Source organism: Lissotriton helveticus, chromosome 2_1 (assembly GCF_964261635.1).
Source record: "Lissotriton helveticus chromosome 2_1, aLisHel1.1, whole genome shotgun sequence".
In the NCBI taxonomy this organism is placed as follows: domain Eukaryota; kingdom Metazoa; phylum Chordata; class Amphibia; order Caudata; family Salamandridae; genus Lissotriton; species Lissotriton helveticus.
The window spans coordinates 923,465,585-923,480,318 of record NC_136059.1 but is presented as its reverse complement, the minus strand read 5'-3'; the positions used below and the strand labels follow the sequence as shown (position 1 = coordinate 923,480,318).

Genomic DNA, 14,734 nt, shown 5'->3' with positions numbered 1-14,734 from the left:
TAATGAAGCAAGCCCTCCACTCGCACTAATTCACAACTGGGGACCCGACAGCCGCCGAATCCCTAGCACGGCAGCAAATGTCCAGCAGGGCTAACCCCAGCAGGAAACATCAGCGGGAATTAAGGACTCGAAGAGTAGGGGGTCCAGAAAAAGGCACCAGCGCGAGGGGCAAGGCTTCAAATCCACTTCCAGGCAAAACAGCAACAAGGAGCAAAACCAAGCAAAGAAGGAAATGTAAGTCCAGCCTTTTATGTCACTGCACTAACGCCTACACCCGATCAGGTGACCATTCATACATAGGCATAGAAAGAGGGCAAGTATGTCAGCTAATCCCTAACAGGGGATGCCCTGGAGCCTACCGGGGAACAAGTAGCTGAACTGGGGGACCTGCCTGAGCTGACCCATTGGCAGCAAGAAGGAGGCCCCTCCAGGGAAAACTTCTGCAAGGAGCAAAGAGAATGCCCTTCTCTAGAAGGCTTGCGGCAACAGGCTGTAAGCCAGGCAGCAGGTGATCAGTCTGGATCACATTGGATCTACTGGGAGAATGGTCTCCTGTATAGTGAGCCTAAGGTTGCTGAGCCTGGGTCAGCCCGTGTGCTGGTGGTACACCAGAAGTTCAGAGCCTTCCTACTGGGGCAGGCTCATGATGTGCCATTAGCAGGACATTTGGGGCAGAACAAGACCTTTGAGAGGCTTGTCACCCACTTTTATTAGCCCCAAATGCACAAGAGTTCAGACACTCATTGCAGGACCTGTCAGACTTGCCAGGCAAGTGGAAAGAGTGAGAGGAAGCATAAGGCTCCTCTCCAGCTATTCCCTGTGGTCGGAATCCCCTTTGAGCGGGTGGGGATTGACACAGTGGGGCCACTGTACCCCAAGACAGCCATGGGCAACAGGTTCATCCTGGTCTCGGTGGACCATGCCACCCGGTACCCAGAAGCCATATCTTTGAGGACAGTGACAGCCCCCATGGTGGGACGAGCACTGATTGTAATTTTCTCATAAGTAGGATTCCCTCGCGAGGTAGTGTCTGGCCAGGGGACCAACTTCATTTCCAAGTATATGAAGTCCCTGTGGCAGGAGTGTGGTGAAACTTACAAGTTTACCACTCCTTACCACCCCCAAGGAAACGGGTTGGTTGAAAGGTTCAACCGGACCCTGAAAGGCATGATAATGGGTCTTGAGGAACCCATAAGGCATAAGTGAGACGTCCTCTAACCATGCCTGCTCTTTGCATACCGGGAGGTGCCACAGAAATCTTTAGTGTTCAGTCCCTTTGAGCTTTTCTATGTACACCCAGTCAGAGGACCTCTGAGTCTGGTCAAAGAAGGCTGGGAGCAATCTCCCAGGAAACCTCCCCAGGATGTTATAGCTACATGCTGGCCTTCACGAAACAGACTAGGCGTTTCAGGAAACTCGCTGAGGAGAATCTGGAAGCCAGCCAGGAGGAGATGAAGCAATGGTATGACCAGAATGCCACCCTGGTAGAGCTTCAACCTGGCCAGAAAGTGTGGGTCATGGCCCCAATGGAGCCTTGTGCACTCCAGGAAAAGTGGATCGGACCGTTTAAGGTTGAGGAGCACAAGAGTCCAGTTACCTACTTGGTGGACTTGCGGTCTCTCAGGAACCCCTTGAGGGTCCTACAAGTTAACCGCCTTAACCCCCACTTAGAGAGGTCTGAAGTGGGCATTCTCTTAGCAACAGATGCTGGAATGGAGGAGGAGACTGAGCCTCTTCCTGAACTCTTGTCTGCAACAGAGCAAGATGGGTCAGTGGATGGTGTTAACCTCTCTTCCACCCTGACCTATGAACAACAGAATGACTGTCGCCAGTTGCTGGGACAATTTTCTGATCTGTTTTCCCTGGTTCCTGGTGTCACAGATTGGTGCGCCCATGATGTGGACACAGGAGACAGCTTACCTGTAAAGCATAAAGCTTACAGGGTAACTGACAGGGTGAGGGCCTGCATCAAAGAGGAGGTCTCAAAGGTGCTTGCACTAGGGGTGATTGAGTCCTTGGGCCAGCCCAGTGGTCTTGGTCCAGAAGGCTGCAGCGCTGGGTGCCACACCCAAACTCCGGTTCTGTGTGCTCAATTCAGTCACGAAGACTGATGCGCCCCCCCATCCCTAGAGCGGATGAGCTTATTGATCAGTTAGGGGCTGCACGGTACCTCAGCATGTTTGATTTAACATCTGGGTACTGGCAGTTCGCCTTGACTGATAGGACAAAGGAGAGGCCAGCATTCTCCACACCAGATGGGCATTTCCAGTTCTGTGTTATGCCCTTTGGGATGAAGAATGCCCCTGCCACCGTTCAAAGGTTGGTCAACCATGTGTTGGTTGGACTGGATGAGTTCTGTGCCGCCCACCTGGATGAGATCGCAGTGTTCAGTGCCAATTGGGAGGAACATCTGCTCCACCTCTTGGAAGTGTTTTTGGTGCTGCGGAAGGCAGGCCTCACAATCAGGGCGAGTATGTGCCAGATCGGGCAGGGTTCCGTGATGTACTTGGGTCACCAAGTTGGGAGCGACCAGGTGGCGCCCCTACATCCCAAGATTGAAACCATCCTGGCTTGGGAGCCACCCAAAACCCAGACAGAGGTGAGAGCCTTTTTAGGTCTCACAGCGTATTACAGGAGGTTTGTCAAGGGGTATGGCAACATTGTTGCACCCTTGATAGAGCTGACTTCCAGAAAGCTTTTGAGGCCCTGAAAGCTGCCATGTGCACGGCGCCCATGCTCCTGACACCCAACTTCTCCAAAGAGTTTATTGTTGAAACAGAGGCTTCAGAGCATGGTGTGGGAGCAGTTTTGTCACAGATGAATGAGGAGGGCCTAGATCAAACTGTAGCCTTCATTAGTAGGAGGTTACTTCCACGGGAACAAAGGTGGAGTGCTATTGGGCGTGAGGCATTTGCTGTGGTCTGGGCACTGAAGAAGCTGAGACCATACCTGTTTGGGACTCACTTCCAGGTTCAGACAGACCATAGGCCCCTCAGATGGTTGATGCAGATGAGGGGTGAGAATCCACAGCTGTTGAGGTGGTCCATTTCCCTACAGGGTATGAACTTTATGATGGAACACCACCCTGGTACAGAACATGCCAACGCTGATGGTCTGTCCAGATTTTTCCACCTTATTGATGAGAACTCCCATGAGTTAGGGTAGTTCTCCCCACATTTCAGCTGGAGGGGACACGTGTTAGACCTGGCACCATTGGCGTGGGTCTCCCTTCCATTTTTGCTGTTGTCTCAGGTATTTTTGCTGGTGTTAAATGCTTTGGGCACTGTGCCACTGCTGTCCAGTGCCACAGCGCAAGTGCTCCCTATTGTAAATTGATATATTAATCAGTGGTTCCATGTTTGGCTATTTGGTTTACTTGTCAGACCCTAGTACAGTGCACGGAGTGTGCCCAGGCATGTAAATACCAATGCTGCTGGTGGGCTTGCAGCACTGGTTGTGCCATCCACAGAACCAGCCTTGTAAAAGGAGTCTAAGGTGTGCCATTGCACAGCCTGCATGCAGTCTGGTACTGTCATGCTGACTGGGCAAGTGCACTCACTGCCAGTCCCTAAACCTTCCCTTTGCTTCATATCAGACACCCCTATGGTAGGCCCAAGGGCAGGGTGCATTGTAAGTATACGGTAGGACAAGCCCTAATGTGTGTGACATTTCCAAATAGTGAATTACAGCCATTTTCGTGTTTCACTATTGCAAGGCAACCTGTTCTCCATAGGACAGAATGGGCTGTTAAAATTGTTACATTTTATAATCCTAACTGACTCAGAGAACATGGTAGAAATTCGAGTTTAGTATGCCTGAACTCAGAATAATAAAATACATCTTTTAGTCAAGTTGGTTTTAATATTCTGTGTTTAAAAAAAAAACACTTTTAGAAAGTAGGTATTCTCTTGCCTAACCTTTCGAGCCTGCCTCTGCTAGGTTGTGTATTCCTTTGTCTGGTTTTGTGAGTGACAGGGCTGGGGGATTCCATGAGACAGGAAGACTCAGCCCAGTGGTGAATAGAGAGATCTGCATCTAGATGGGAGGGAGGAGTTGCACCTGGACCTTGAATTGGGCTGATGTCTCTGCCCTGCACACTGAAAAAAGAGAAGGAGTCCTGTCAACAAAGTGCTCCAGGACTGTACTTGCCTTCCACAGTGCTGGCTCAACCTCCTGTGGGGCGTCTGATGTTTCTGCCCTGGTCTAGTGGAGGTTGGCGCTCTAGTCGCCTCCTCACGCCCTTTAAAAACTGATGCAATATCGAACGTGCAGCGGGAGCGCGCAGCGGGCGTACCAAAGGCAAGCCTGTCTGCGCCCATCCGCACCAAGTTCGCGCCAGGGGCCAGAGATGCTGCTCCCTTTACTCCTCATCAGGGATCTTTAAACTATTCTAGAGAGGAACTTCTGAACCCCCGGTAAGGCCTCTCTGCCTCCATGCTATCGACCCTGAACTGTTAGTAGATAGGAAATGCTTAATCTGCACTCAGTGCAGTATGTCGGTCAATAATGCTGTTCTGGCGCCGGCCACGCGCGCTCATAGCCATGACTGCATTCTGAGGGGTTATCTCATTACCACTAGATCTTTGATTAAGAATAGATTTGCATTCGAAGACTTTTTGTCCCTCAGAAACCCAGGTTGGGTCTTTATTACCGAAACCTGGGCTTCGGACTCCTCAGGGCCAGATCTTGTTGAGGCTATTCCGACTGGCTATCAGCTTGCCAGATGTGACAGGACTGGCCGACGGGGCGGAGGCCTAGCTGTCCTTTATAAGGACAGCCTGGTCTGCCGCACACAGCTGCTCTCCGCTCCCTCAGACCCTTTTGAAGCTTTGTACTTTTCTATCAATTTCCTTCCCACTGAAAGTTCCTCTGGTGTTCTCTGCTATAGGCCTCCGGGATCCAGGACAGCCTTTGGTCAGAAATTTAGCAACCTTGTGGAACCCTTCCTTGATAGATTGAATTTTACTTTTCTTGGTGATTTTAATTTTCATTTAGATAACGCTCTTTGTAGGGATACCCAATCCCTTATTGAAATTATTAACGGCTGGGGTTGCCCTAAACTGGTCAGAAGTAACCATGCACGCGGCGGCTCATATTCTGGATGGGATCTTTTCTAATGACCCTCGAGTTACTGTGGGAGACCCTGTTCCTCTGACATGGTCGGATCATTTTGCGGTACCTTTTCATGTATGCAGCGGTCCATCCAGTAAAACTATTGTTTCAGAACACAAACATTGGGTGGAAAGAAGAGACTTTAGCCGTATAACGAATGAGGCCCTTACTAGTCTTTTAGATAACTACTCTTCCCTTGAGCATCATGATGTTAATCAGGCTGCTATGGAGTTGTCGCAAAAAATGTCTGAGGCTTTGGACAATCTGGCTCCAGTTAGGAAGCACTACTCTGCTAGACTAAAACCTTCTGCTACGTGGTTCTCGGAGAAACGTAAAAAATTGAGATTAATCTGCCGTCGACTAGAAAGGCTATGGCGTTCTAAATTAGACCCTGCGTATAAAGAACTCCATAAGATTTCTTTGAAACGTTATAAAGAAGCCATTATGGAAGAAAAAAAGTTTTTTTATTCCAAGATGATGCATGCGTCTAAATCCCCGAGGGAACTGTTTAAGGTTATCAATTCCCTCACTGTTCCGACAGCATCTCACACCGGGTACGTCTCACAGTCTTTCTATGACAAAATCTCTCACTTCTTTACTAGTAAGATCAGAGATATCTATCTGGCCCTTGAAGTTGCGAATATAGCACATTCCACCTCTGCACTTACAGCAGTGGAGGAACTGGCGGCCTCTGAGTCTCTTCCCACGCTTCTGACTTTTCCATTACTAGCGCCCAAAGACATGGACAGACTGCTGGAAGGTGTTAAATCGGGCTCTCCTTTAGACGCCTGCCCTCTAAAGATACTAAAACGGTGTTGAGATGGTATTATACCACACTTTTCTGCGGTTCTGAATTGGGCTATCTTTGATGGACAGTTTTCTTTGTCCTGGAAGACGGCAGTGGTAAAGCCGTTGCTAAAGAAGCCCTCCCTCGATCTGATGGAGCTTAAGAATTATCGCCCGATATCATTGCTCCCGGTGCCGGCTAAGATTCTTGAAAGGCATCTTAATTCTTGCCTCTCTTCCTATCTGAGTGACCATCGATTGCTGGATGATTCTCGACATGGCTTTAGAGCCCTGCATAGTACAGAAACGGCCCTTACAGTGGTTTTCAATAATATCCGTATGCAGGTGGATGCAGGCCATACTACCTTGCTTATCCTTCTTGACCTCACAGCAGCCTTCGATACCCTGTCCCCTGTGAGGCCAGTAGAGGGCCTCAGGGAGATAGGGATCGGGGGCTCAGCGCTGGAGCTTCTTGCCTCCTTTCTTAATGATCGGACTCAGACGGTGAACCTTGGGCCTTTTTTCTCTGCTCCCAAGACTATGGTGTGTGGCGTGCCTCAGGGCTCCTCCCTTAGCCTGAAGCTTTTTTACATTTATGTGGCCCGCTCGCCAAAGTTGTGAGATCGTTTGGTCTGGATATTTTATCCTATGCAGATGATACGCAAATTATGGTATCATTTACTCATAACATCAGAGATGCGTCTTCCAACTTTAGGCTCTGTATGGAAGCAGTTGCATCCTGATTGAGCTCAAACTTCCTTAAACTAAACGGGGAGATGACTGAGGTGGTGATTTTTGGCAATAGTGCGGATATCTGGTCCAGCGATTGGTGGCCTAACTCGTTGGGCACCTGTCCCTGCCCTGTCTCATTTGGAAAAAATCTTGGCATTTTGGTGGACAACTCTCTCACCATGAGTCGGCAGATGAGCAGGACAGTTTCCACCTGTTTCGGGATCATTAGAACTTTAAAGAAAAGGTCACCTTATTTTTCACTGGATTCCTGTAAACAGACTGTGGCCACACTTGTGACATCTAGATTAGATTACTGTAATGCCCTTTATTTGGACATTAAGAGAGGTCTGATTCAGTGGCTGCAACTGGTCCAGAACGCAGGAGCCAGGTTTGTGATGAACCTACCTAAGTTTCATTCCATCTCCCCCTTTCTTTTGATGTTGCATTGGCTTCCTATTGATCACAGGATTCATTTTAAAAACGTATCTCTAGTTCACAAGGCTCTCTTTGGATCTGGTCCAGAGGGTATCAAAACCCTCTTACATCGCTGTACTCCCTCTAGGAATCTCAGGTCGGCGGATAAGAACCTGCTTATAGTGCCAAGGTTCAGTAAGGTCAGACGGGGAGGTCGAGCTTTTTCTTCAGCTGCTTCCAAATTCTGGAACTCCCTTCCTCATGATCTGACCGGCTTCTCTTCTCATTTACTCTTTCGTAAGGCCCTGAAGACTTGGCTCTTCACTCAGTCTGCAGCTTAACTTTTTCTGTCCTCTTCACATACAGTCTGCTTTAGCGCCTTGATGCCCTTGGGCTAAGTTCGCGCTCTATAAGACCCACATTTATTCATTCATTCATTCATTCATTCTGCCCTGCACTGTGAAAGGAAAGGAGAATTCTGGTAAACAGAGTGCTTCAGAACTGGTTTGGACTGGGCAAAGGCCCCTCTCCCCTCAGAAAACAAAGAATTTTGGGGTATAAATATTGGGACCCTGATCCCATGAAATTAGATCACTTTGGACTACAAGAAGAAACCTTTGCTGAGGAGAGGAACCTGAAGAAACTGAGGAGAGACTATCCCTAAGCCTGAAGTGCTGCTTGGGGGATTGGCCTGCAGTGGTTGCCTGACTGCCAAAGAAAGGAGAAAAACTTTGTGTGCTTTACTTTCAACTTGTGAAGGATTTCCAAGGGCTTGGAACAGAGCTTGCCTCCTGCTGAAGTCTCAGCGACAACAGACTTCACTAACCAGCCTCCTAAAAGTCTTCCTGGAGTGCCTGCAGCTGTGCTGGATTTTGTGGGGAATTTGCATGTCGCAAGGAGCTTGAAGCGCGACTCAAGATCAAGAAGTGTGTCGCAGAACCGCCACTGCCGCTTCACAACACGAAGCGCCCCGCATCACCGGAGAAGAGAATCAACGTCGCCGCACACGCCGACGCATCACCGGGAAGCGTGTCGCAGGAGAGAAGGACCAACATCGCCGCATCGCTGAGAAACGTGTCGCAGGGCCTGTCGCGGCTCATCGCCGGAGAAGAGGATCGACGTCGCCGCAGATGCCTCTGCATCACCGGGAAGCGTGTTGCAGGGCCTGTTGCGGCTCGCATCGTTGTGGGAGCAACTTGCATCACCAGTAGAGAGGATTGACGTCGCTGCAGATGGCGCCACATCACCGGCAAGCATGTTGCACCAAGGAAAAAGCGTCATCTTTATTTCTTGCACCCGAACTTCACCGCATTTCCATCGCTGCAACATTGCTTGTTGTGGAAGCGCAATGCATCGTGAGGTACATTGATGCAAAGTGTTGCATCTTTAAAACTGAACTGAACTAAGCTAAATCTACCATCTTAAAGTAACAGTATTGTGTATTTTTGTCGTTTATGGTCTTGTGGTAACTCTATATATAGTTTACTTATATTTATATAAAACCTGTGTGGTGTCCATTTGTAATGTTGTCACTTGGTTACTGTATGTGGTCACAAATGCTTTACACACTGCCTCTGAGATAAGCCTGCCTGCTCATGCCAAGCTAGCAAAGGGGTGACCAGGGGTTATTTTAGGAGTGTAATCCCCTTATCCTGACTAGAGGCAAGGGTCCCTATTTGCCACAACTACCTACCTGTGCCGACTAGAGACCCCCAAATATATCACCAGCAGTACCTTTAGATGCGACAAAAAGTTCTAAGTGAAAGCTGCAGCACTGAAAAACAAGAGATGCGTCACTCCTGAGACCCTGGGGAGGCGATGTGACAGCCCCGCTGGACGCAGCGGGTGTGTTGCGGTGACTTACAGAAAGCAGAATTACACCCATAGAGAGCCCCATGATTGAGAGCTAAGGACGGAGGGCATTGACGGAGGTCGGCGGAAATTGATGGTGCAGCGGAGACAGCGGTAGCATGAGTATGAAAAGTGATGTGTGTGTTAGATTGCAGAGAATCGGTTGGGTGATGTCTTGCGGAGTTGGAATGATAGTCGAGTGAACGTGAGTTTATTGGTTTATTGGTCCAAACATGTGCGAATCAGGAGGTTTTTGAAAAGCGTACTCAAGAGAAGTCCAAGATCCCAGGATAGCTTTGTACTGTAATTGTCTGATCATTGATGTGGGTGTCGTGGAGAGCTATTGACGGCTCACTTGCAGTAGGGAGGTTTGTGTAAGTGGAGCTAATAGAGTCACGTGTGGAAAACCTCAAGCCAGGGGTGGACTGCAGCATTTCGAGTGACTGCCCAGGTTGAGGGTCACAGAGTGCGAATTTTCTTGAGAGAAAGTACTATCGACAGACAATTACTTGCTTTTATGTAACTGTAAGTTACTGTGGCTGCCTGATATGTAGTTACTTGGTTTAGTAGCATTTGGATAAACAGTTACTTGGTCGTGTGAATGTGAGAGCAAGAGGTACATGGTGAGATTGTGAAGGAGGATGAACCTCTGCAGAGAGGGAACAGTGATGTCAGAGTGCGCCATGCTGTGATAGGTCGGTCGGTGTAACGAGGCGCTGGGATTGGAGGGTTCGCGGCAAAATTTGAAAAAGGAAAAGTTGTGTTTTGTAATAATTGAATTCAAAATTAGATGTTTTAAGGTATTGTGAGACGTATGTCGAGGAGATACAGGTGTGGTGACTCGGGTAGGAGAAGAAGCCCCACCAGGAGATACCTTGGCACATTACATGGCAACAAATGTAGGACTTCATACAATAGTGGGCTCCAAAATTGGCATTAGATTACAGAAAAGGAAGGAGAATTGGCTTTTTCGTGCTATGGGTCACTTCCATTGGTTGTGTTGTATCAATTAAGGGGAGTGAAGTCTTCTTTTTCAGTTTCAAAAGTACAAAAGTAATTATTGCTTCCATGTCCTCGTAAATTTCTGGTTAGATTAATACTTAGCACAAAGTATAAACAATAAATCAGCTACAGCAAAAGAGTGAATCAGTGAGGCCCACAGGAAGTTATTACTACCTCACCAACGAAGAAACTATGGGGCTTATTTACAAGCCCCTTGCACCCGCTGGTGTGTCACATTGCTTGCCACACCGGCGGCACATCCTGCTGCATTATATTTACAAGCACACTTAAAGCCTCCCTGCGTGGCCTTGCGCGTGCTTGTAAATATCGCCCCTTTTCACACAACACTTTGCGTGTTAGGGGCATGACATGGGTGTTGCTGTGGGTGTTACCAGGCAACATCATACATATACGGGCTGCACACCTCTGCTTTTTTGACAACTTTCTCTGTAATTTTTTAAACTCCAATCATTTTAGCCGTTGCGTGCTCATTGGCGTCGTGCCATGCCCACACTGCACGTGTAAAACTTAACAACAACAAATATAGGTGCAACTTTCTGCGCCTAGCCATTGGCACAGCATTTTCATTTGCATTTGCATCATTTTCTTTCATTTATATAACTTTCTCCACAATTTTTTGACAGATTTTAGCAAGCCTCTTTTTAAATTTCTTTCTTGCTCGTAAACATTCTCATCCTCATGCAAGGTGTCGCCATTTTCCAGGTTTCTAATGCTCAAGTTCGGCCATCCGAGCCTTTCATCAAGAACACGACTAGAGCCATATTCATCAGTAGCAGTTTATTTAATATCCAATGCATTTCAGGCCTCTCGGGCCCTTCATCAGGGAAAACTGAAAACGACAATTAGACATGCTTTAATTTATACATCCGCCCTTACGTACAACATAAAACAACTTATCTTTGGTAAATCTCACCAACCCTTCAAATGGTAATTATAAATGCCTAATTTTTCAAAACCTCCCCTTGGAGTCTCAACCATGTTAAAGCTCACCTCTCCAAAAATAACAGTCTTGTTATCCTGACCCTCGGTAATACGCGACCATACTACAACCCCCACTGCTTGACAGTCCCATTTCATTTTTTCACCTAAAAAAAGTTCCGTGATTACTTTTAAGCCCGTTTTTCATAAACACGATACTCTCTTCCTTCCACCCTCAAGCTCTAATCTGTTTGTCTCTCATCAAAACAAGCTCCTCACCCATCTTTTCTGTAAGTTTATCGTACCTGCTAACAAGCGATCATCCACCCTCCTTCCAAACAGACGTCTCCCTTTCCCTCCGGCCTCGTGTCTTTTAATCATTCACTACAGCCCCTCCCATCAAGCAGCCAATCCCCCCTCACCTGTGCCCTTTCTCTTCTCTCAGACACTCAACTCCCCATAATGCATTTAAAATGACTCGTGGTGAAATCCAAATTAGTTACGTAACAATTTTTCAAGTCCATTCACTTTTAAACAAATGACGGTGTTTAAAGCATTTGCTCAGTCCAAAGTTCATCGCAGCAAATACCAGTTTCTTCTGACCCATAAAAATAAACTAGCCGTGTGAATTCCGATGTTCCGCCTTGCCTGTGAGGTAAACAGCATTTCTTTCAACATAGTTCTTTTTCGTTATGATTTGCTCAGTTCTTTGTTGGGTGCAAACCCAAAGGGGCATCATTCTTTCTCTGTAATTTTTTAAACTCCAATCATTTTAGCCGTTGTGCCAATGGCTAGGCGCAGAAAGTTGCACCTATATTTGTTGTTGTTAAGTTTTACACGTGCAGTGTGGGCATGGCACGACGCCAATGAGCACGCAACGGCTAAAATGATTGGAGTTTAAAAAATTACAGAGAAAGTTGTCAAAAAAGCAGAGGTGTGCAGCCCGTATATGTATGATGTTTATAGAATGATGCCCCTTTGGGTTTGCACCCAACAAAGAACTGAGCAAATCATAACGAAAAAGAACTATGTTGAAAGAAATGCTGTTTACCTCACAGGCAAGGCGGAACATCGGAATTCACACGGCTAGTTTATTTTTATGGGTCAGAAGAAACTGGTATTTGCTGCGATGAACTTTGGACTGAGCAAATGCTTTAAACACCGTCATTTGTTTAAAAGTGAATGGACTTGAAAAATTGTTACGTAACTAATTTGGATTTCACCACGAGTCATTTTAAATGCATTATGGGGAGTTGAGTGTCTGAGAGAAGAGAAAGGGCACAGGTGAGGGGGGATTGGCTGCTTGATGGGAGGGGCTGTAGTGAATGATTAAAAGACACGAGGCCGGAGGGAAAGGGAGACGTCTGTTTGGAAGGAGGGTGGATGATCGCTTGTTAGCAGGTACGATAAACTTACAGAAAAGATGGGTGAGGAGCTTGTTTTGATGAGAGACAAACAGATTAGAGCTTGAGGGTGGAAGGAAGAGAGTATCGTGTTTATGAAAAACGGGCTTAAAAGTAATCACGGAACTTTTTTTAGGTGAAAAAATGAAATGGGACTGTCAAGCAGTGGGGGTTGTAGTATGGTCGCGTATTACCGAGGGTCAGGATAACAAGACTGTTATTTACGGAGAGGTGAGCTTTAACATGGTTGAGACTCCAAGGGGAGGTTTTGAAAAATTATGCATTTATAATTACCATTTGAAGGGTTGGTGAGATTTACCAAAGATAAGTTGTTTTATGTTGTACGTAAGGGCGGATGTATAAATTAAAGCATGTCTAATTGTCGTTTTCAGTTTTCCCTGATGAAGGGCCCGAGAGGCCTGAAATGCATTGGATATTAAATAAACTGCTACTGATGAATATGGCTCTAGTCGTGTTCTTGATGAAAGGCTCGGATGGCCGAACTTGAGCATTAGAAACCTGGAAAATGGCGACACCTTGCATGAGGATGAGAATGTTTACGAGCAAGAAAGAAATTTAAAAAGAGGCTTGCTAAAATCTGTCAAAAAATTGTGGAGAAAGTTATATAAATGAAAGAAAATGATGCAAATGCAAATGAAAATGCTGTGCCAATGGCTAGGCGCAGAAAGTTGCACCTATATTTGTTACCAGGCAACACCCATGTCCACTAATGCATTTCCTCATTTACGAGCAACGTAAACCTGTAAATGCGTCAGAATGCTATGCCATCCCAGGGGTGGGGTAGCGAGGTGCAACAAGGAGAAACGTTTTCATTTCTCCACGTTTATTTCCTCTTTCAATGCATGCTGCATTTTACAGCATGCATTGGAAGAAGGAAGAAGGAATCACCTCAATTGATTGTTTTTGTGCAGAATGGTGCCCCTTCCTGCCCAACAAAACTTCCCCACGATGCAAGAATCCTTGAACCATAGTGCAAGGGTGCCTGCACCGGGCATGACACCAGTTTGTGCGCCAGAGGAAGGGAAAAGCACAGAAATGCAAATATGTTGCATCCCTGTGCTTCAAAACTAACGCAGAACAGTGCAAGATCATGACTTGCGGCACCACGCTGCGTTAGTTTCTCATAAATAGTGGCCTATATCAATGCCATGGAGAGTAAAATTCAAACTTGTAGGTCTGGCTCAAAAATTGTTTCAAGAAGGCTGTTGCGGTAGAAAAATGCGATCATAAACACAAAGCCATCACATTATTTACCTCATCTGAAGTGGAACTCTTAGGAGTACCAAAGCCACAATTCATTTATAGAGAGGCATTCAAGGATCTTACTGCTACAGTAACGTTCACAGCTCCAATTGGCTCTTCACTGTGAAATCCCGGAAGTACTAAAGGACTATCCCCCAGATGCATCAAGCATCCATTTTGTGATTCCTTATTAGCGAAAAATAAGGATTCGCTAATAAGGAATAGCTAAATGCCATGCATGAAGAACTCGCTTAAAAAATAGCGATTTCTTAAAATTCCTTAATTGCGACTAAAGGAATACCTCCCCATTCATTCCTATGGGGCCCTTAGGAATGAATGGGAAGACAATCTCAATTTGCGATTCTCAATTAGAGAATCGTAAATTGAGATTGCAATTAAAAGGGTGCCAGGGTGTCAAAAGGACACCCTGTTGCACCCCTGAAATATGCATATGGGTACATCTTACACACACACACATGCCTTAAGGGCATGTCTGTGTGTAAAATGGAACTTTGAAAAATGAAGTGCATTTTTCACTTTAGTGCATTTTTCAAAGTTTTTGCAAATTACCATGAAGTTCAACTTCATGGTAATTTGCGTGCCATATTAGCGCAATCGCTAATTTTTTAACTTTAATGCATTGCATTTAAGGAATCTCAATTTGAGATTCCTTAAATGCAATAGCAATTTAAGTAATCGTAATTTTGCGATTTCTTAAATTGCGATTTTTGCATTTGGGATGATGCATCCTAAATGCAAAAATACCGGTCGCAAAGTGGCAGATTCTGAGAATCTGCCCCTTTGCGAGCGCTTTTTAGCTTGATGCATCTGGGCCTATGTTTTCCTTTTCCACAATTTAGGAACCTCAACAGTTCAGTGGTGGCACATGCGTGTAATGTTGATGATGGCATTGTTGAGGCACCCAATATTAAAAAATCCAATTCGGGTTTTCAGCATGACCAACATGTATCAAAGTAATCCCTGTTATTTTTAGCTCATATAAATTCAGCTTGAAAACCTGAGGCATTTTACTCTTCGGTGGGTCTGAAATGCTTACTCTGATGAATGGGCACACACTCGCTCTTAGAGGATCAATTTAATAATGTACAGAGCAGGCCCGATTTACATAAAGAATTATTCAGGCTATTCACTTGGTTGATGCGCAATATGTTTTATACTTGAGTGAGACAAATTACTACAATTATCAACCTTGTTCTTAAAAGTTATGACTC

At 46.2% G+C, this 14,734-nt stretch overlaps 1 protein-coding gene across 1 annotated transcript in view; it reads right to left on the bottom strand.

Moving 5' to 3' along the window:
- The window catches only part of CNTNAP4 (contactin associated protein family member 4), a 1,902,933-nt gene that overhangs the window by 382,396 nt on the left and 1,505,803 nt on the right, over positions 1-14,734 (bottom strand). The gene's annotated exons all lie outside the window — the stretch shown is intronic.